At 37.4% G+C, this 23,648-nt stretch overlaps 2 protein-coding genes across 2 annotated transcripts in view; both read right to left on the bottom strand.

Annotated features, from left to right (window-relative positions):
* LOC140594297 (small G protein signaling modulator 1-like) overlaps positions 1–23,648 on the bottom strand; it is an 81,557-nt gene that overhangs the window by 8,137 nt on the left and 49,772 nt on the right. The window lies entirely within an intron of this gene.
* The window catches only part of LOC140594293 (piwi-like protein 1), a 98,379-nt gene that overhangs the window by 51,704 nt on the left and 23,027 nt on the right, over positions 1–23,648 (bottom strand). Inside the window, exons 3-4 of the mRNA XM_072725211.1 lie at positions 4,138–4,266; positions 3,313–3,566 (exon numbers count right to left, since the gene is read on the bottom strand). The gene's annotated coding sequence lies outside the window, so the exon portion shown is untranslated. The remainder of the gene's footprint in view (positions 1–3,312; positions 3,567–4,137; positions 4,267–23,648) is intronic.

Genomic DNA, 23,648 nt, shown 5'->3' with positions numbered 1-23,648 from the left:
ACATTCTTTTGCTTTTTTCTTGTCTATTTTCGCCCCCCCCCACCCCCCGTTTCTTATTCCTGACCATACTATGGGCACTTGCCTTTTTGGAAGCTAACAAAAACTCGTTAGCTTCTCCCTGAGCTATTGCTTAAATAATTTCTTTTTTCCCCGTCTCACTCACTCCTTAAGCTTCATTTGGTATAGTGAAGACAGCATAAGCTTTGGAGGCTATCATGCTGGTAACATATGGAAAAGTTATGATTATCTGAGAATCACAGACTTTTAACTATGTACAATACGAGAGTCCCCTTTTCCTCCTTCACGTTTTAAATTCCTTGTTTCCTTCCCATTGTGCTTACATATAAAAATATACTTTGTTCTTCATTCTGCTCCAAAACAATTTCCCAAACGGTATTCTAAACACAAATCTGTGTCAGAATCCTCTTGGGACGCTTGATGAAAATTTCACTTCCGAGGTTTTACTCTAGATCTTACCAAATCAGACACCTTGGATGGTATGGGTACCTGGAAATGTGTGCTTTCATAAGCTTGCTTTGGGAAATGTGCACATGGAAGTTGCATACAACTGATCTAAACCATTATGCTTACGCAGTGGTTTAACAGTCTTGTATTAGGTTCTAGAAACTATTTTCTGAGAAAATCTTAATCATAGCTGGCAGGCTGCCTTCTAAATTTAACATAAGAAAAACTAAAAGTGGGAAATGGAATTAATTGCCCTACGCAACAGTTCAACCTGGACGGAGATGATTGTGGGAGCACTGCACTCACTTGAATAACTCACCAGAAACCTGTGGCTGACTCTTCCTTTTGTGATTTTTGATCGTCATTCTGGATTCCTTGTATTACATGTTACTAAATACTAATAAATGTATTGCTTATTCATCTTTTCTTTCCCTCCTATATCCTAATTTTAGAAGAAAAATATCGTAATATAGTACAGAAATCATAAAGGACAGGGTTTATGGGTAAGAAGACAATTTTGTCACTCTTCTCTGAAAATTTGAGCATTTAAATGACAATGTGACAATATAATAAATATTTTTATTTCTTTAAATTTGTAAAAGAGTTTCCTGAATATTTCTCACTGCTTGTTTTTTATAGATGAAATAAACTGCTTCATATAGTAGAAGTAAGACAGCATGACATGTGGTTTGTCATTTCAAACCACAAATTCAATTATTGGTATATGAAAACACATGGGTATGTTGAGTATAGTTCCATAGGATAACTTTTAAAAATTATATCAGAATATTGTGTGTGTCTTCAGTTACATGATTATTTTCTCTAGGAAGATCATAGGGCTTCAAATGAATGAGTGAAACACACTTGGCTAGCAATATTTTAAAATCATTTTTGTTTCAGTTAAAGTCACTGATGCTGACTATGAAAAAAAGAAGTATTACATTTTGACTGTCCAGTTTCCCCTTCTCAGAAACTATGTACAATCAAGGCCATTTTGTATGTGTTTCCTTTGCTATCTTCCCATCTCCATTGGCTTTTCCTGGGAGTTTAAGTGGCTGTCACCCCCCAGCACTGTGCAACACCTCTCTAGGGGCCAGGAATATCCTGGCTTTTCTCATACAACAAAAGGAAATCCTTTGAGGTCTAAAACATTAAGTTTTCCTAAAGTAACTAGAAAAAAAGATAAGAGAGCCCTAACCAGAAGCAGTTGGGTTTATGGAATACAGAACCCTAATTATCAGCTACTACAGACTGGCTAGGCTGTCCCCCCATATGTCATATCGTACTTTCTCCCATCTCTTTTAAGGGAGGAGAAGTTCCACATGTAACTAGCTATCTTTGAAGAAAACAGATGATGTTTTATCCATGTGCAGGATAAAAGAAATCTTTCTTCTTTCTGGAGGGTCAGTGATATATTGTCCAAAGTCTCAGATGTTTCAGCATTTACTCAGAAGTCTCTTTTATTTTTATGTAGAGTAAACAAAACATCATCCTAAAATTCCAGAACTCAAAAAAACTTAGAAATCAGATTATTCCACTATCACATATTATAAATGATAAAATGAAGACCAGAAGGCTATACTTCTAGAAAATCTTACTAGATGGAAACATTCCCCTTATCTGCCTTCACTACTAGCAAACCTCGTATTCTCTCTTTAAGATCTAGTTCAAATTTTCTATCTGTGAGGTAGGACACTTTCATTGACTCCCACAGGCACTTATTATTACCCTGGCCTCTCCTATAACATTTGTTTCATATCCTTCTAATACGATCTATCATCTCTGGTACACCTCTCTGGCTGTGAAACCTTGAGCGAGTTTCATATCTTAATCTCAATTTTACTGCAATAAGCAACAGTCCCTCTCTCGGGGATACTATAAGGATTAAAATAAATAATCATTGTAAAGGATTTAGCACATTTCCTGGTACATCATGCATGCTCAACAAATCTTAGTGTTGTCAGGCTAATTTACGTATCCACATGTCCTTCCCTTTCACTAATTGGGGAGTTCCAAAATGAGCTCTTATTTGGTCAGTAGCCCAGTGACTGGCACTGGGTGGTGCACACTTTACCCTCAAGAAGTCTGCATTGAACATGTTAAAGAATGAATCTTTGTTTTGTTTTGTTTTGTTTTGCTTTTTTTGTTTGTTTTTTTGAAGAATGAATATTCTTACATGCCTGGTCCCTCATAAAATCCTTTCTCTGTCATATATCCTTCAGAATAGGCACAATGCCATTTAATCCCTTAATCAAAATTATTTCCAAAAGTTTAAAATAAAACATAGAATAAGCCAGTGCTTTGGTTATGTGTGTCCTTAGCAAAGTCAGGATTTTCTGTTTTACTTGAGAAATTTCATACCAAGTATAATTAATGTGTCCTTCTATGATTTCTCAAGAAGAAAATGTAGTCCCACCCAAATATATTGGATTTTATCCTTAATTTATATTCAACCTTTTCCTGATGCTGTGATTTGACCTGAAAGTATTGAAGTTATATCTCTATTTCATGCGTGGGCAAATGCTCTAGCCATAGTATTCAAAACAATTTTGCATGGCAAGCTTTTTCTAGAACATTTTACCTGTCATGCTTGAAATTTACATTAGAAGAATAATTGACTTCCTTACTTAATGATATCTTTAAGGAACTATGAAAATTCATGAATAAAATTCTATTTTAGAATAATTTGAAGTAAAGAATCTTACTTTAATGATTCAGTTAATAGATAAACGCATACTTAAATATAATAAAACATGCTGTTATAATTATCAATTTTGAAAATAATCTATGATGTGAAAAAAATCAATATTCACAAGGATAAACATGTTTACTCTGTTACAGACTTACTGTAAAATTATGATGCCGTAGGAAACCCATCTCTATCACAGACTTCTATCTGGGTAGTCATACAGATCCTATGAACACAGGAACCCAATGCTATTAATAAGAGACAGATTAGAGGGATCCCTGGGTGGCGCAGCGGTTTAGCGCCTGCCTTTGGCCCAGCGCGCGATCCTGGAGACTGGGGATTGAGTCCCACGTCGGGCTCCCGGTGCATGGAGCCTGCTTGTGTCTCTGCCTCTCTCTCTGTCTCTGTGTGACTATCATAAATAAATAAAAATTAAAAAAAAAAAGAGAGACACGTTAGAACCTCTTCAGGTTAGAAACAAACTTCACAAAGATTTTTGTTTGAATTAGGTATTAGTTGATTATAAATGTTATCACTTATAACAGAGGAAACTCAACTTCTTGGCTTCAGAGACTTATCAAAATAAAAAGCCCCCCTTAGCTAAAAATTTTCATATAATACTTTCAGGGATAGTCTACCTTAGGTAAATGCATTTTACAGATTTTAGAGCAGGGGCAAAAAAGCTCATTTTAAAGATCTACACTCAAAAAAGAAAATTAGCATTGCCCCTAAATTATAGATGTTCCTAGCTTGTGATTTCTTCATTGATTCAGATATTATGAAATGGCGTTTTCAAGTTGGCAGAAAGGGTAACGGGAAGGTGGATCTCATTTATGCTGCTTCAAAATATTTAGAGCATTCGTAATTTCTCTCCCCCCCCTTTCTCTCTCTCTCACAAACACACACACACACACACACACACAATTATCTCCTATAAGTATAAATATCCAGCACAATAGAAGTATCAACAGAATAATAATTACCGTATCTTTTAAAGTTGCTATATATTTTGGAATAATAATAGGTTTTCCTCAGTCTCCTCAGACTTTCACCATCCTCCAACTTGTTCCATTCATTTTACAATAGTGCAGATTATTGTCCGTTCCAGAGTACTTAGCAAGAATGTTAGGAAACCAGAAGAATTTCTAAGTCAAATTCTTAATGATAACATTGTGGTTTCTTTTAACACTTTACTTATGAGCTAAATGCTCGTGGTCTTACTCTAAGCACACAATGGAGACTTATTGATTTAACTTAAAAATAGATTGACCTCTTTGAATACAGCAAAAGAAATAAAGCACCTCTTACTCTTAAGTTTATTTTGAGATAACAAGGTATTCATAATGACATTATCTTTCTTTGTAGCCCACCAGATTGGAATAAGATGACGTAGTTGAAATGAATTCATATTCTGGAATGCATTCTATTAAATACAGTATATTTGAATTTTGTAATAATTATACATTGAAATAAACTCACTAATCAGTGAATGATTATAACAAGTAACAATACATTTCAAATAAGCATGCTTAGCTTATTTATTTGACTCTGAAATCAAAATTTCGAGACAGACTTCCTTGATTTATGATGGGGTTATATCCTGATTAACCCATCATAAATTAAAAATGTCATAAGTTGAAACGCACTTGTACACCTAACCTACTGACCACTATAGCTTAGTTTTAGCCCAACTTAAATGTGCCCAGACCACTTACGTTAGTCTATAGTTGGATAAAATCCTTTAATAATGTTGATTGTCTCATGTAATTTATTGAATACTGTACTGAAAGTGAAAGAGATTGGCCATGCGGCATAAGAATGGTTGTCAGTGTGTCAGTTGTTTACTCTTGTGATGGCATTACGGGCCAGGAGCTGTGGCTCACTGCTACTCCCTGGCATTGGGGGAGAGGACTGTGCTACATACTATCAGCCTGGGGAAAGATTCAAATTCAAAATCTGAAGTATGGTTTTTATTCAATGTGTATAGCGTTCACACGATTGCAAGTAGGGTATCATATGCGTATAATGAATTCTGAGATAATTAGGGTTTTAATATTACCATATTCTTCTGTTGCAGACATAAATTATGGTTATTATGGGTAAAAAAAAGGAGATCTTTGAATGAGAAGCCATTTGATTAAATTCCAAGTTTTTCTGTATTTATTAATCATGACTAATCTGATATGCTGTTCTCAAGATTATAACTAGGGATATGCTGGACAAAAATGGAGTGGGATGGTCTGAAGTAAATGCAAACAATTCTTATGGGCAAAATTTCAGATAGAATGTGTGAGAATACACGTCAGTTTATGATAGTGCAGATAGATATAAGTTATGATATAATTATGCTATTAAATAAATGAAATGAGGCATCAGGGACGACATGCTACAAACACAACTGCAAGGCAATCAGCTGTCCCACCTTCACAAACAGATTTGAGGAATGACAGGAAATTTTTGATTGCCGATGTTTTCAACCTTGCCAAAAAAGGAAGATACAAATGTATAGAAACTTCCTTGCAAGTTAATGAGGAAAAATGGTCCATTTTCATTTCTCTTCTATCAGATTCTCTCGTTTTGAGATGTGGTTTTCTAGAGACGATGATGGTAATGACAGAAGTTTATAGAGCTCTTTCAATTTTCACTTATTCTAGTAAATTCCTCCTTCTATATTGTTCTTACTTGTGCTTATGTTCAACTGCGAAAGGTCATGTGAAGGTTAGAAATTCTTTGCTCAATAAAATAAACTTTTCCTATTTTTCCCCAATTGTTTATTTAAGAATACCAGCCATTGCTACTCCTTTCCATTTGTCACTGCCCTGATCACACTGTAGACTCATTTTATAATCCCAAATACTGTTGAAGTCTGTTGTATAAAAATAGATTTAATCTCAACCCCGTAGAATGCAGAGGTCTCAATGGTTACCATATGTCTTTGCAGTGTCAATTCATACATATATTTACACATATCAACCTAGAACAATTAGCTACAATTGGGTTGCTAGATCATTGGCTTGAATGAATCCCTGGAATGTCTAGTATTTAATCTTTCTTCCCCACTTCTAATTTGGTTTTTATCTAAAGTAATAACTCCAAATCCATACTCTGAGTAGAAGAAAGTAAAACAATACATTCTCAATCCCAAAAGCAGTTATTGATTCTTTTTTAAAAAATATTTTATTTAGGGGATCCCTGGGTGGATCAGCGGTTTGGCACCTGCCTTTGGCCAGGGCGCGATCCTGGAGTCCCGGGATCGAGTCCCGCGTCGGGCGCCCGGCATGGAACCTGCTTCTCCCTCTGCCTGTGTCTCTGCCTCTCTCTCTCTCTGTTTTTCATAAATAAATAAATAAAATGTTTTTTAAAAGATTTATTTATTTATTTATTTATTCAACTACTGAGCCACCCACGCATCCTGAGTTATTGATTCTTTTACTAGCGCCTGTCTCCCAATTTCATCTTGACCAACTCAGTTGTGAATGTTTTTGCTATATAATCAATTGCTCTAATCTAGGACTCATGTTTGTTGTCTCTTTTTCTCTCACCCTCTACATTCAATCAGTTATTAAGTCCTTTTGATTCTGCCTCCAATAGATTGCAAATCCATGTCAGTGGTCCCATCCTGGTCTAGGACATCATATCTTTCTCTCTTGGAAATCTTCAAGTGTCTCCTCCTAAATGCTCTTTCCACTTCTAGTCTTACTTCCCACTAATTCATTCTCCATAAAGCACTTATCTTAAAACATAAATGCAATTACCACACACTTTTGCTTAAAAGCATCCAGTGGCTTCCAATGGCATTTACAATGAAATCCAATACACTTGTTATGGACTACAAAGCTTACTTCATTTCAAGCCCCTCTCCTTTTTACGTACTATGCTCCTGCTACACTAACATTCTTTTATTTCTTTGGACATTCCAAGCTCCTCCTTAATTCAGAATCTAGAAGTCCCATTATACTGTCTTTCTATCTCCATTTCTTCATGTAGTGAGCTCATCTTTCATGAGTTTACTTTCATGAGTAAAGTTATTAATTATCAATTTCTGTATTCATTATTCTACATTTGAGAATATTTTCCTTCATGACATTTATCAAAGGTGAGATTTATTTTGCACGTTTAATTCTTTTTCCCCCATTAAACTGTGAAATAAGTAAGATAAAAACTTTGTCAGCTCTGCCATTGTGAGATAAGTTAGACATTTTCTCAGCACAGAGTGAATTCTTCCTAAATTTGTTAATGGAAAGAAGGAAAGAGAGAGAAAAGAAAGGATGGAGAGAGAGATGGTTGGAAAAGGAATGTGTTTGAGAAACAAATGTTTGATTTAGCAAAAGAAACCCGGTAATCTGTCTAGCTCACATACAATTGTTTTTCTAGATAGCAAAAATTTACAGGGTATCTGCTACTGCCAGATGTTGTGCCAGGAACTAGAAAATATTTCTGTTTTTCATAGGGGAACTCTAACGTTACTTTAGGAGTTCAGTGAAATAAATATACCATTGAATAGGTCAACAGAAATAAAAGAAAAAATAGACTATTTCGTGTGTCCAATCATTTTATCCTGAAGTTCATTCTTCATTTATGTACCAAAGATTTTTTGTTATATATTTTTTCAGACTTTATCTCTTTTTGGTCTTTTTAAAGGGTGTTCGTGCTCTCAGATTATAATTTTATTGTATTATTCAATCTTTTAATTTTGAGTTCAGACTATGCATAATAAAACAATGTACATGTGTATAATTCTTTAGTTTATACCACTTTCCTTCATGTAGCATGTTAATTACACGTCTTTGAACTCTTTTGCCCCCAAGCGCTGAAATCTCTGTGAAAATCAAGTCAAGTGCCAGTATTTAACTGGCATCAATTACTTGTATCTGTGATATGTCTCTACCGCATTGTTCCCTTTAACTATCATTTACCTTCAGGGATGGCTTCATAAATCAAATCCTGAAGTATTTGTGTAAACCATGCTGTATTTCACAGGTAAACATTAATAAACTTGTTATTTAACTATTTGAAATGGCTAGTGGAGGATCAAACCTATCAATGCTACATACAGTCTTTGTACCAATCATCAAGATACCTTTCTGGTTTCACCACTGCTCCCCCTGCTCTAATTACCCCACATAGATCAGTAACTTAGTAAAAGTAAAAATCACCTAATTAGCTTTTAATTAGCACACACTCCATATTTCATCATCTTTGGCTATCTAAAATAGACAAGCAGATCTAAAAGAAGAAAAAAAAAGCTCTTTTTTAAAAAAAAAAACAGATACAAACACCACACTCTCCAAATATATGAAAGTAAATAAAATACAATTTTTAGCCTTAAGGATTTTAACCAATAAGCCCTATATTTTTCTCATCAGATTTTTCACTATTATAAAGATTTTTAAATGATTGCTAATTATTAAAAACAACCTATTATATATATGGTTTCTTTCATACTTTCATTGCTTAGGAGTTACTCCAAAGTTAATGATGGCTTGTATTATGGACCCAGAGATTTTTTTTTTAAATGGTCAAAATTGGGTACGTGAATATGAAATTATCGAACTTTCCATTTTAAGTGATTATCCAATTATGTCTCATTACGTTTCTTAAGTATTTCAACTATTCTGGAGACAGTTGAAGGTATTTAAATCAAGATGAATACTTCTTCACATGCAATTCAAACCATGCACAATAGAACAAAACAGTCTGTGGCAAGCATATACACATTTGCATAATTGACTCCGAATCTTAAGGAAGACTTAATACTGATTTTTACACTATTATTCCTATCAAGCACAAAACAGGTATGCGATGAACTTCCGTGTCATGGAAAACTTTATACATATACATGTCTATACATAAATCTCAAGGCAAATAAAATCTCAATGTAGTACATAATATTCTGTAGTTAATCCTTTAGACTATATTTATCATGGCTGTTATGTGTTTATGCAATTTATGAAACGTGATATTTTGGAGACAACTAAGTACATTTTATTAATTTTATTTGAATGCTAAGACTAAATTCTGAGTTTTTTTTAATGATTCTGTAGATTATTTATTTTGCAGGCTTCACTTAATATATGCTGGAAATAAATTATCATAGTACATTAAGAGTTAAAGTCAAATTTTGATCTTTATGTTGCTGAATGTTCATTTCAAAATTGTAACTGATGGAGGGGAGGGGCAAGAAGGCGGAAGAGTAGGGTCCCCAAATCACCTGTCCCCACCAAATTACCTAGATAACCTTCAAATCATCCTGAAAATCGACGAATTCGGCCTGAGATTTAAAGAGAGACCAGCTGAAACGCTACAGTGAGAAGAGTTCGCGCTTCTATCAAGGTAGGAAGACCGGGGGGAAAAAGAAATAAAGAAGCAAAAGGCCTCCAAGGGGGAGGGGCCCCGCGAGGAGCTGGGCAGGAGAGCCCCGTCCTGGAGGAGCAGGAGCTGCACCAACCTTCCCGGGCGGAAAGGGGCTCGCAGGGAGTTAGAGCAGGACCCAGGAGGGCGGGGATGCCCTCGGGCTCCCTGGGACACTAACAGGCACCTGCGCCCCGGGAGAGTGCCCCGAGCTCCCTAAGACGGCAGCTCGCACAGCGGGACCCGGAGCAGCTCGGAGGGGCTCGGGCGGCGGCTCCGCGGAGGGGGCTGCGGGGCGGGAGCGAATCCAACAGCGCAGGCCCCGGAGCACAGGGCGCCGGGACACAGCCCAGGATCCGGCCTCCCCCGGGACAGGCAGAGACCCAGAGGGCCCAGGACAGCAAGGACGCTCCTGCCCAGAGCTGAGCAGATCAGCGGCCCCGCCCCGGAGCCTCCAGGCCCTGCAGACGGAGAGCCCCGGAGCTACTGCGGGGGCTGAATCCCGGTTCCCAGAGCTGCCGCCCCACTGTGGCTGTTCCTCCTGGGGCCTCACGGGGTAAACAGCCCCCACTGAGCCCTGCACCAGGCGGGGGGCAGAGCAGCTCCCCCAAGTGCTAACACTTGAGAATCAGCACAGCAGGCCCCTCCCCCAGAAGACCAGCAACACGGACCAGTTCCAGGGGAAGTCAAGGGACTTAAAGTGTACAGAATCAGAAGATACTCCCCCGAGTTTGTTTTTTTTTTTCTTTCTGATTTCTGATTGCTTCCCCCACCCCCCCCTTTTTTTCCACCTTTCTTTTTCTTTCTCTTTTTCTTCTCTTTTTTCCTTTTTTTCTTTTTTCTTTTTCTCTTTTCTTTCCTTCTCTCTCTCTCTTTTTCTCCTTTTCCCAATACAACTTGTTTTTGGCCACTCTGCACTGGGCAAAATGACTAGAAGGAAAACCTCACCTCAAAAGAAAGAATCAGAAACAGTTCTCTCTCCCACAGAGTTACAAAATCTGGATTACAATTCAATGTCAGAAAGCCAATTCAGAAGCACTATTATACAGCTACTGGTGGCTCTAGAAAAAAGCATAAAGGACTCAAGAGACTTCATGACTGCAGAATTTAGATCCAATCAGGCAGAAATTAAAAATCAATTGAATGAGATGCAATCCAAGCTAGAAGTCCTAACGACGAGGCTTAACGAGGTGGAAGAACGAGTGAGTGACATAGAAGACAAGTTGATGGCAAAGAGGGAAACTGAGGAAAAAAGAGACAATTAAAAGACCATGAAGACAGATTAAGGGAAATAAACGACAGCCTGAGGAAGAAAAACCTACGTTGAATTGGGGTTCCCGAGGGCACTGAAAGGGCCAGAGGGCCAGAATATGTATTTGAACAAATCCTAGCTGAAAACTTTCCTAATCTGGGTAGGGAAACAGGCATTCAGATCCAGGAAATAGAGAGATCCCCCCCTAAAATCAATAAAAACCGTTCAACACCTCGACATTTAATAGTGAAGCTTGCAAATTACAAAGATAAAGAGAAGATCCTTAAAGCAGCAAGAGACAAAAAATCCCTGACTTTTATGGGGAGGAGTATGAGGGTAACAGCAGACCTCTCCACAGAGACCTGGCAGGCCAGAAAGGGCTGGCAGGATATATTCAGGGTCCTAAATGAGAAGAACATGCAACCAAGAATACTTTATCCAGCAAGGCTCTCATTCAAAATGGAAGGAGAGATAAAGAGCTTCCAAGACAGGCAGGAACTGAAAGAATATGTGACCTCCAAACCAGCTCTGCAAGAAATTTTAAGGGGGACTCTTAAAATTCCCCTTTAAGAAGAAGTCCAGTGGAACAATCCACAGAAACAAGGACTGAATAGATATCATGATGACACTAAACTCATATCTGTCAATAGTAACTCTGAACGTGAACGGGCTTAATGACCCCATCAAAAGGCGCATGGTTTCAGACTGGATAAAAAAGTAGGACCCATCTATTTGCTGTCTACAAGAGACTCATTTTAGACAGAAGGACACCTACAACCTGAAAATAAAAGGTTGGAGAACCATTTACCATTCAAATGGTCCTCAAAGGAAAGCAGGGGTAGCCATCCTTATATCAGATAAACTAAAATTTACCCCGAAGACTGTAGTGAGAGATGAAGAGGGACACTATATCATACTCAAAGGATCTATCCAACAAGAGGACTTAACAATCCTCAACATATATGCCCCGAATGTGGGAGCTGCCAAATATTTAAACCGATTAATAACCAAAGTGAAGAAATACTTAGATAATAATACACTTATACTTGGTGACTTCAATCTAGCTCTTTCTACCCTCGATAGGTCTTCTAAGCACAACATCTCCAAAGAAATAAGAGCTTTAAATGATACCCTGGACCAGATGGATTTCACACATATCTACAGAACTTTACATCCAAACTCAACTGAATACACATTCTTCTCAAGTGCACAAGGAACTTTCTCCAGAATAGGCCACATACTGGGTCACAAATCGGGTCTGAACCGATACCAAAAGACTGGGATCGTCCCCTGCATATTCTCAGACCATAATGCCTTGAAATTAGAACTAAATCACAACAAGAAGTTTGGAAGGACCTCAAACACGTGGAGGTTAAGGACCATCCTGCTAAAAGATGAAAGGGTCAACCAGGAAATTAAGGAAGAATTAAAAATATTCATGGAAACTAATGACAATAAAGATACAACCGTTCAAAATCTTTGGGATGCAGCAAAAGCAGTCCTGAGGGGGAAATACATTGCAATACAAGCATCCGTTCAAAAACTGGAAAGAACTCAAATACAAAAGCGAACCTTGCACATAAAGGAGCTAGAGAAAAAACAGCAAATGGACCCTACGCCCAGCAGAAGAAGAGAGTTAATTAAAATTCGAGCAGAACTAAATGAAATCGAGACCAGAAGAACTGTGGAACAGATCAACAGAACCAGGAGTTGGTTCTTTGAAAGAATTAATAAGATAGATAAACCATTAGCCAGCCTTATTAAAAAGAAGAGAGAGAAGACTCAAATTAATACAATCATGAATGAGAAAGGAGAGATCACTACCAACATCAAGGAAATACAAACGATTTTAAAAACATATTATGAACAGCTCTACGCCAATCAATTAGGCAATCTAGAAGAAATGGACGCATTCCTAGAAAGCCACAAACTACCAAAACTGGAACAGGAAGAAATAGAAAACCTGAACAGGCCAATAACCAGGGAGGAAATTGAAGCAGTCATCAAAAACCGCCCAAGACACAAGAGTCCAGGGCCAGATGGCTTCCCAGGGGAATTCTATCAAACGTTTAAAGAAGAAATCATACCTATTCTACTAAAGCTGTTTGGAAAGATTGAAAGAGATGGAGTACTTCCAAATTCGTTCTATGAGGCCAGCATCAGCTTAATTCCAAAACCAGACAAAGACCCCACCAAAAAGGAGAATTACAGACCAATATCCCTGATGAACATGGATGCAAAAATTCTCAACAAGATACTAGCCAATAGGATCCAACAACACATTAAGAAAATTATTCACCATGACCAAGTAGGATTTATCCCCGGGACACAAGGCTGGTTCAACACTTGTAAAACAATCAATGTGATTCATCATATCAGCAAGAGAAAAACCAAGAACCATATGATCCTCTTATTAGATGCAGAGAAAGCATTTGACAAAATACAGCATCCATTCCTGATCAAAACTCTTCAGAGTGTAGGGATAGAGGGAACTAACCTCGACATCTTAAAAGCCTCTACGAAAAGCCCACAGCAAATATCATTCTCAATGGGGAAGCACTGGGAGCCTTTCCCCTAAGATCAGGAACAAGACAGGGATGTCCACTCTCACCACTGCTATTCAACATAGTATTGGAAGTCCTCGCCTCAGCAATCAGACAACAAAAAGACATTAAAGGCATTCAAATTGGCAAAGAAGAAGTCAAACTCTCCCTCTTCACCGATGACATGATACTCTACCTAGAAAACCCAAAAGCCTCCACCCCAAGATTGCTAGAACTCATACAGCAATTTGGTAGCATGGCAGGATACAAAATCAATGCCCAGAAATCAATGGCATTTCTATACACTAACAATGAGACTGAAGAAAGAGAAATTAAGGAGTCAATCCCATTTACAATTGCACCCAAAAGCATAAGATACCTAGGAATAAACCTAATCAAAGAGGTAAAGGATCTATACCCTAAAAACGATAGAACACTTCTGAAAGAAATTGAGGAAGACACAAAGAGATGGAAAAATATTCCATGCTCATGAATTGGCAGAATTAATATTGTGAAAATGTCAATGCTACCCAGGGTAATTTACACGTTTAATGCAATCCCTATCAAAATACCATGGACTTTCTTCAGAGAGTTAGAACAAATTATTTTAAGATTTGTGTGGAATCAGAAAAGACCCCGAATAGCCAGGGGAATTTTAAAAAAGAAAACCATAGCTGGGGGCATCACAATGCCAGATTTCAGGTTGTACTACAAAGCTGTGGTCATCAAGACAGTGTGGTAGTGGCACAAAAACAGACACATAGATCAATGGAACAGAATAGAGAACCCAGAAGTGGACCCTGAACTTTATGGTCAACTAATATTTGATAAAGGAGGAAAGACTATCCATTGGAAGAAAGACAGTCTCTTCAATAAATGGTGCTGGGAAAATTGGACATCCGCATGCAGAAGAATGAAACTAGACCACTCTCTTTCACCATACACAAAGATAAACTCAAAATGGATGAGAGATCTAAATGTGAGACAAGATTCCATCAAAATCCTAGAGGAGAACACAGGCAACACCCTTTTTGAACTTGGCCACAGTAACTTCTTGCAAGATACATCCACAAAGGCAAAAGAAACAAAAGCAAAAATGAACTATTGGGACTTCATCAAGATAAGAAGCTTTTGCACAGCAAAGGATACAGTCAACAAAACTAAAAGACAACCTACAGAATGGGAGAAGATATTTGCAAACGACCGCTCAAAGGGCTAGTTTCCAAAATCTATAAAGAACTTATTAAACTCAACACCAAAGAAACAAACAATCCAATCATGAAATGGGCAAAAGACATGAAGAGAAATCTCAGAGGAAGACATGGACATGGCCAACATACACATGAGAAAATGCTCTGCATCACTTGCCATCAGGGAAATACAAATCAAAACCACAATGAGATACCACCTCACACCAGTGAGAATGGGGAAAATTAACAAGGCAGGAAACCACAAATGTTGGAGAGGATGCGGACAAAGGGGAACCCTCTTACACTGTTGGTGGGAATGTGAACTGGTGCAGCCACTCTGGAAAACTGTGTGGAGTTTCCTCAAAGAGTTAAAAATAGACCTGCCCTACGACCCAGCAATTGCACTGTTGGGGATTTACCCCAAAGATTCAGATCCAATGAAACGCCGGGACACCTGCACCCCGATGTTTCTAGCAGCAATGTCCACAATAGCCAAACTGTGGAAGGAGCCTCGGTGTCCATTGGAAGATGAATGGATAAAGTAGATGTGGTTTATGTATACAATGGGATATTACTCAGCCATAAGAAACGACAAATACGCACCATTTGCTTCAACGTGGATGGAACTGGAGGGTATTATGCTGAGTGAAGTAAGTCAATCGGAGAAGGACAAACAGTGTATGTTCTCATTCATTTGGGGAATATAAATAATAGTGAAAGGGAATATAAGGGAAGGGAGAAGAAATGTGTGGGAAATATCAGAAAGGGAGACAGAACATAAAGACTCCTAACTCTGGGAAATGAACTAGGGTTGGTGGAGGGGGAGGAGGGCGGGGGGTGGGGGTGAATGGGTGACGGGCACTGAGGGGGACACTTGACGGGATAAGCACTGGGTGTTATTCTGTATGTTGGTAAATTGAACACCAGTAAAAAATAAATTTATTTAAAAAAAGAAATATAAAAGACAATCTGCCCTCAATTTAAAATGTCTTTCAGAAGTACAAATTATATGTATGATTTTATTTACAAATCACACAAGTAAGTATATAAACTTTATCATTAATAAAATTGGGGTCTCTTGTTTTGGCAAGACTATTCCACGATGAAGAAACTGGATGGGTCAGAGAAAGAAGGCTTTGAGACTGAGAAAGATGTAATGAGCAGGAATGAAGATACATTGGCTTGTGTCAAAGAAACTGTAGGTGGGAAACTCCCAGTGTCTGAGAAACTAAGGGAAATAATAAGAGAGAGGAAATAGGCCCTTAAACATCTCTGTAACTCTAACATGGAGAGGGGAGGAAAACGAGGAGAATCAAAATCATAGTTAAAAGCAAAGAAGTGGACAAAGGCAAACACATGTAACCACCCCCATTGCAGGTTTCCAGCCTATTAGAGTAAGAAATGAAAAAAACCATAACTTTAAAGAAAACTATAAATGCTATCACTAGTTGATAATGGCATATTAATTGTACTGATTTAACAATATTTTGTATTGTTTGACCTGATAATTACAGAAATGTGCATCCTTAAAGAATTACTGAAAAACAAAAATACTGTAGAGGTGCAAAAATTAACGTGTAAAGAATCTTATAAAACTAGAGAAATTCAACAGTACAGAAAGTCAAGAAACAGGAAAAATGAAAAGATCAATGATCTGTGAAAAATAGAAAATAGAATGATGTGTCATAGATGGTAATGGAGAAAGTAGTTTCAGTTCAGTAGTAAAAGTGGACAGGAAGAGGCATGTGGAAAGGAATAGATCGGAAGATAAAGAGATATGTGAAAAAATTGGCAGCAAAATAGGGAAATTTCAGAATGTTAAATAGAATATAATGTGCCAAATACTGGGGATCCCTGGGTGGCTCGGTGGTTTAGTGCCTGCCTTTGGCCCAGGGCGCGATCCTGGGGTCCTGGGATCGAGTCCTGTGTGAGGCTTCCGGCATGGATCCTGCTTCTCCCTCTTCCTGTGTCTCTGCCTCTCTCTCTCTCTCTCTCTCTCTCTCTCTCTCTGTCTCTCTATGTCTATCATGGGTGGCTCAGCAGTTTAGTGCCTGCCTATTTATCATGAATAAATAAATTAATAAATCTTTAAAAAAAATATGCCAAATACTAAATTTGCAGTGTTGATAAAAGATTGTTCTAATTTTCCTTGTTAGCATAACTAATAATTTTGATCTTTATATTTTAATCTTGTTCTAATTTTCCTTGTTAGCATAACTAATATTTTTAATCTATTGATTCTTATATCTTTTTCTTTTTTAAGAAAGATTTATTTATTTGACAGAGAGAGTGCATATGAACAGGAGGACACGCAGAGCAGGGGGGTGGGGGGGGGAGAGAGAGAGAGAGAGAGAGAGAGGGAATTTCCAGCGGACTCTCTGAGGAGAGAGGCAGGGCTTGGTTAAGATCTCTGAGACAGAGACCCTGACCCAAGCTGAAATCAAGAGCTGGTCACTTAACCGATTGAGTCACTCAGGAACCCCTGTCAGCATCTTATATATATTTTTTTATTAAAGATTTTATTTATTCATTCATGAGAGACAGAGAGAGAGAGAGAGAAGGAGAGAGAGAGAGAGAGAGAGGCAAAGACACAGGCAGAGGGAGAAGCAGGCTCCACGCCGGAGTCTGATGTGGGACTCGATCCTGGGACTCCCCGAACATGCCCTGGGCCAAAGGCAGGCACTAAACTGCTGAGCCACCCAGGGATCCCATCATCTTATATTTTACATCATCCCTCCTATTCATATAAAGTTTGTGCACAAAAGCCATGTATCAAGATTAAAGATATTTTTCCTGAAAATGATTATATACTCAGAACTTCAGGATTTTACTGTTCTAAGAAAATCTCAATTAACTTCCTTAGAAATCAAATTTTACAGAAGCGTATTTTGTTGCTTTATAATTCATTTTTGAATTAAATCCACTCCAAGTTTTCTATATTTGCTTACCAAATTAGAAACCATTTAAATATAGAATATGGTTTGCTACAATAGTAATGATACCTGAACTTAGTCTGGGATGTATTTTTTCTTTTTCTTTCTTTTTAAAGATTTTATTTATTCATGAGACACACACACACACACACACACACACACACACACACACACAGAGGCAGAGACACAGGCAGAGGGAGAAGCAGGCTGTATGCAGGAAGCCCAATATGGGACTTGATCCTGGGACTCCAGGTTCATGTCCTGGGCTGAAGGCAGGCGCTAAACACTGAGCCACCCAAGGAACCCTGGGATGTATTTTTTCATATAGATTTGTTCACAATCTATAACAATCTGGTATTCTACAGAGTTCTGAGTACAGAAATATTTTTGAGTTAAATACTGAATGTAGCATAGCAATATTTACTCAAATTATAAATTGGAAGAGTTGGTTAAGATATTCTAAATTTGAGAATTTGTCTTAAAATTAGCATATATACATTTTTTTCTGTAATAACCAGTACAAATTATAGTGTTGTTCTCTTGTATTCAAAAACTAGAGTGTGAGATTCTTTGTTAAATTATCTCTGTATACGTAACACTGTAATTCTTCTTGGCATTTTTATGCAAACAATATAAAAAAAGTTTTCATTTTAAAATGTGTCTAAAAATTATTTGATACTCTTCCCTTCAAAAGTGGAGCTCAGGGGCACCTGGGGGCTCAGTTGTTTATGTGTCTGCCTTCGGTTCAGATCATGATCCTGGGGTCCTGGGATGGAGCCCTGAGTTGGGCTCCTGTTCAGCGGGGAGAGTCTGTTTCTCTCTTCCTCTGACCTCCCCCTGCCCCTGCTCATGCTGGTGATCTCTCTCTCTCTCTCAAATAAATAAAATCTTAAAAAAAAAAAGTAGAGCTTAATATCCCCCTCCTTGAGTATTCTGTCCAATTGCTGATTGTCCTGAATAGTCCAGGGTATGATAAGCAACAGAGAAAAGGAGAAAGAAAAAAATGGCATTCTGGCACATATGCAGGATTTCAGCTCCACTTGGCTTAGGTGAACAGATGACTGTTCGGGCGTATGCCCCCAAAGTCCCCCACTCTGCCCTCAATATCAAGAGCCTCACAACTAAGGCCCGTGCTTTGATCACAGCACAGACATGCAAAAATAGGAGTGGAAAGGTTATCAAGTAAGAAACGGCTCTCTCTTCTTCTGGTGGATGCAGTGGTATCTTAGCACTGGACTGAAGCCCTCCTTCATCCTGTTAGACTGGATCTCTCGTGCAATATGCACCCTGAACTACCATAAATGTAGGAAAAATCAAAGGGAAAATGAGTGAGGGCAATATGAGAGGGAGGAGCGGAAGGAGAGGAGGTGGAAGCCTGTCCTTTACTACTTTTTTATATTCTGAATTCATTATAAATAGAAACTACTGCTTCCCTTCAAACTCCTAACTCCAAATGTGGTTTCTTGCCTTTCTTGAGACTATATTTTGTTTTAAAAAGTCATTTTTAAATAAAATTATTAAAAAGTAAAAGTTTTCATGGTAGAAGAGTATGGAAAGCAATAAGGAGTTTTTTTAGAGGTAAATACAAATCTTTTGTTTAACTCCTTCCCAGACCTTTTTAAACTTCTATTAAAAGAAGTCTTTAATTTTTTTTTGTTACAAGCTCTGTACAAATTTGTATCCTATTTAAAATGTATTCATAGTATTTCCTTCCTTCCTTCCTTCCTTCCTTCCTTCCTTCCTTCCTTCCTTCCTTCCTTCCTTCCTTCCCTACATTATTGGTAAACATAATGTGAATGCTTCCCCTATCACTTACTCTGCATTTCAATGACTCGGTGTGTCTCATAGTGGCTTATTAGACAGAAATTTGCACAGGGGTGCACCATGGGTTTGAATCCTGGCTTCATCACTACTCAGGTGTGTCATTTTGACAAATGATCCAAGCTTTAGTATTTTTTTTTTATCTAAAGTGCCCCCTAGCCCAAAATTTAGCTCCCCACAATTCTTAGTTCCTAATCCCGCCAAACTGGAATCTTTTGAGCTGAAAAATGAGAATAAAATTATACTACTATTGGAATGATAGCAGCACTAGATATGCATGACAAGTGTTTTCATCTCTAAGGAACAATGTATTTAATTCCATGATAGCTAGGTCTTAAAGATATTATTTAGCACCTCTACACCTCCATATAATTAATATTAATATAATATAGCAATATATAAATCATTACATTATTATTAATACATTAATAATTAAATAATTCTATACAATATATTAATACATTGATTTATCATTCATCAGTTTATTCTATTAATGTGAGTAGCATTACACTTTTAGAATCCTATAAGAGGTAACATTCTCTGGGTGTTATGTGTCAGGTACAATACTGAACAGTGCCCTTGTATTGTCTCACTGACAATATGATAAAGTAGGAGCTCACGTGATGCCCATATACAAGGGCACTCACACTTTTCGTAAATGTTGGAGCTGTGACTTTAACTGATACTAATTTAAACCTAAAGTCCATGTCATTAACCATGATGCATCATGCCCTAGTGGGCTTCTCCAAGGCCACCAGAACAGTCCTGAGCTTTCCTGGGCCAAGTTTTGATACAGTTCTCCCTCCAATATCTACGGTATCCCCTTCTAGAACTTGTTACTATAGACTGGGTCTCCTCACTTTCTCCTTCAGTTATCTCAATCTCTTCTTCTTATATTCTCTCTCCCTCTTTTTTAAAAAGATTTTATTTATTCATTTGAGAGAGAGATAGCAACAGAGAGCATAAATGGGGAGAAGAGGGGGAAGCAGGCTCTCCTCTGAGCATGGAGCCCAAGGAAGGGCTGATCATGACCTGAGCAGAAGGCAGACACTTAACTGACTGAGCCACCCAGGCACCTCTCTTCTTCTTCTATTCTTATCTTTATTTCTCTGCACTTCATTCTGAGTGATTTCATCAAATTCATTATCTAGTTTACTATTTTTCTCTTTGTTTTTCTCTGTTTTAATCCATATTTCTGAAGTTCCAGTTATTATTATCAGCATTTCAGACCTTCTGTAAAATCAGCACATTTCTCTACATAGCAATAAGTTAGAAAATATAGCCAAATATATGCTACCATTCACAAGAAAGAAAATGCTACAAAATATATAGTTGTTAAGTGCAGAATATTTACAGATTTTATGTAGCAAATTGTGAAACCCAATGAAGGGATATTAAAGAAGACTTGAAGAAATGGAGAGATATATTCTATTAATAAAATTGTTTAACATTGTTAATATCTCAATTGCTGTGTTCTTATGTGTGTGACATACAGACTAATCCAACAAAAAAAAAAATGGTATCACAGCAGTACGAGAAAACACAGGAACAAGGGGACTTGCTGGTTTATAGCACAAATTATTTAAGAAGATAATAATGAAATTTAGGATAAAACTGAATAATGGTAAGAAGGAGTATAATTGACAAGTTTAGGTAAAAGAACAACAACAACAACAAAACTTACACCCCAGTCTGTTCTTTATCTAGACAAACACAATAAACTCTCATTCTCTGTGGCAGGTGACTCATAGATCTCATTCATTCATCCATTCATTCACGCATAGTTTGCCAGACGGCCTGGGTTTTAAGGAGTAGTCATATCATGGAGAATAAATATTCTAATCTTGCACACGGGTGTGTGAACAGAGTCGTTTATTTCAGTGTGAGAAGTATCTAACAGAACCTGTGTCATTGTAGAGGAAGGAGCTATGAACATAGTTTTGACATCTGCCTGCTTCCTCCTATCCAACAACCAAGAGGCCCTCCCTACAAAGAGTATCAACTGTTTGATGAGCTCCCTTTATTCTTTCTTCCCCACTTATCCTCAGGCTGAATCTCACAAGACTTGGCGAGTATTCTACAACAATTATATAGAACTGTTCATCCTTCTGTTTTCATTCACTGGCTGATAACTCAGCTATATAAAAAATTTCCTTTGTACTAAAATGTAATGAATAGTCCCTAAGTGTAAGAACATGTTTTCCTTCCTCACAAAATCTAAATTATCTTCCCACATTTTATCAGTCTGTCTTCTCAGTAGTAGCTGTGATAAAGATATATTGGCTAGCGATGCCATAGACTTTTTTTCTACTTGTACATTTTATGATACATTTGGTTATTAAGGTGACTTTTTAAGTTCATGGTTTCATCTTACCATTGGTAATGAAACCTGGATATTCTATTTGAAGAATGGCCCAAAAATATGAGAGTAAGGACACAATGCTGGAAAACAAAATAAAATAATGAAAACCAATCAACAAATCAAAGAAACATCATCTGAGGTACCTCAGATATCATCCGAGGTAAATACACTGGGGAAAAATGTCTAATTGTGTGTGTGTGTGGGGGTGTCAGTATGGGTGTAATTCCGAATTTAATAATTTACTTGCTATAATAATATTTGAATTACCATTATTTTTGATAAAATTTTTCTGGTCATTAAGACATTGTAAACTATCAACTTACCCTTAAAGAAACTTTCAATCAAAACTGACACTTAATATGGACATTTGATAATCCTATAAGAAGTGGTGGCTTTGGCCTCCACATTCTATGGCTAATTCAGGGAACAATCTGTGCAGTCATATAAGTGATAGATGGTTATTATAAGATTATATATTTGTTATTTCATCCTAAAAACACTACAACAACATGCATGGTCTATTACTTTTAAAAGGATGAAGTTAGGGATATGCAGATCAACAATTCAATAAAAGGTTCTTGAATTCAAATTTGAGGCTTATATTCTTAATACGACATATACAGTCACTATAAATCTATTTATTGGTTCAGGAAATAATGAGGGACTGTTTTGTGTCAGAAACTGTTCTAGGTGAACTGTTGACCATAATAGACAAAGGTCATTGCCCTGGTGGAAGCTGCATTCTGGAAAGTGGAACAGGCAATGGACACTCAATGCATGAGTAAATTACATCATGTGTCGTCAGATGGTGAAAATGCTAGGGAAAACAAACAGTGGAGGGTAATTGGGGTTTGAAATCCTTGGGGGTAAGCATGAAGATTGCAGGGAGTAAATAATTGTAGGATCTTGGGTCATCATAAATCTGTGGGTTCTATATTTCATACTACTGCATACATAAAAGGGATTTTAATTGATTGAGGATTGGAGGATTAGTGTGTATGCATATGTAGTTCTTCTTCTGAGAAGATGATCTATTATTTTCATCACACTCTTAAAGAGATCATGTTCCTAAACAAAAAATTCTGACATTCTCAGTATTATGTGTTTTCACAAAACTAGATAACATAGATATCTATAATTAGATAACTAGATAACACTTCTTTCCTATTATCTTTGCGTTTATTAAAAATAATTGTGAGAGATAGACTTTTTGGAAAAGACTGTTGTTATTACACATGTTGATATTGACTTTTATTCTGAACACTGAAAAAATAAAGTTAATGATATAAATAATTCTGGTCTCTTCTTTAATTGCAGTCCTTTTGGGGATCCCTGGGTGGCTCAGCGGTTTAGCGCCTGCTTTTGGCCCAGGGTGTGATCCTGGAGTCCCGGGATCGAGTCCCCCGTCGGGCTTCCGGCATGGAGCCTGCTTCTCCCTCTGCCTGTGTCTCTGCCTCTCTCTCTCTCTCTCTCTATGTCCATCATGAATAAATAAATCAATAAGTAGCTCTTTTTTTAAAAGATTTTATTTATTTATTCATGAGAACACACAGAGAGGATTGAGAGAGAGAGAGGCAGAGACACAGGCAGAGGGAGAAGCAGGCTCCATGCAGGGCGCCCTACGTGGGACTTGATCCCGGGTCTCCAGGATCACGACCTGGGCTGAAGGCGGCGCTAAACCGCTGAGCCACCCGGGCTGCCCAATAAATAACTCTTTAAAAAAAATTCCAGTTCTTTTCAATTTAGAGAGAAAATGAATTTATAAATGTTGAATGTGATCACAATTATTGATCCCACCAATACATTGAATTTTTACATTTACACTACTTTTCTTTAAAAACAGCATCATCCAGAAAATGTTAAACACAGTGAAACAATAATCTTCAATTCATTATAAACAACTGTAACTTTATTCTATATAAGATAGTATTGCACTGGTACTTTACATCTAAAGTGAAGATTGTAATTCCTCTTTCAAAAGACTGTTGTAGGAATTTAAAAAAATTTTTAAATAAAACAAAACAAAAGACTTGTAGGAATTA

Source organism: Vulpes vulpes, chromosome 10 (assembly GCF_048418805.1).
Source record: "Vulpes vulpes isolate BD-2025 chromosome 10, VulVul3, whole genome shotgun sequence".
In the NCBI taxonomy this organism is placed as follows: Eukaryota; Metazoa; Chordata; class Mammalia; order Carnivora; family Canidae; genus Vulpes; species Vulpes vulpes.
This window is presented reverse-complemented; position numbering and strand designations above follow the sequence as displayed.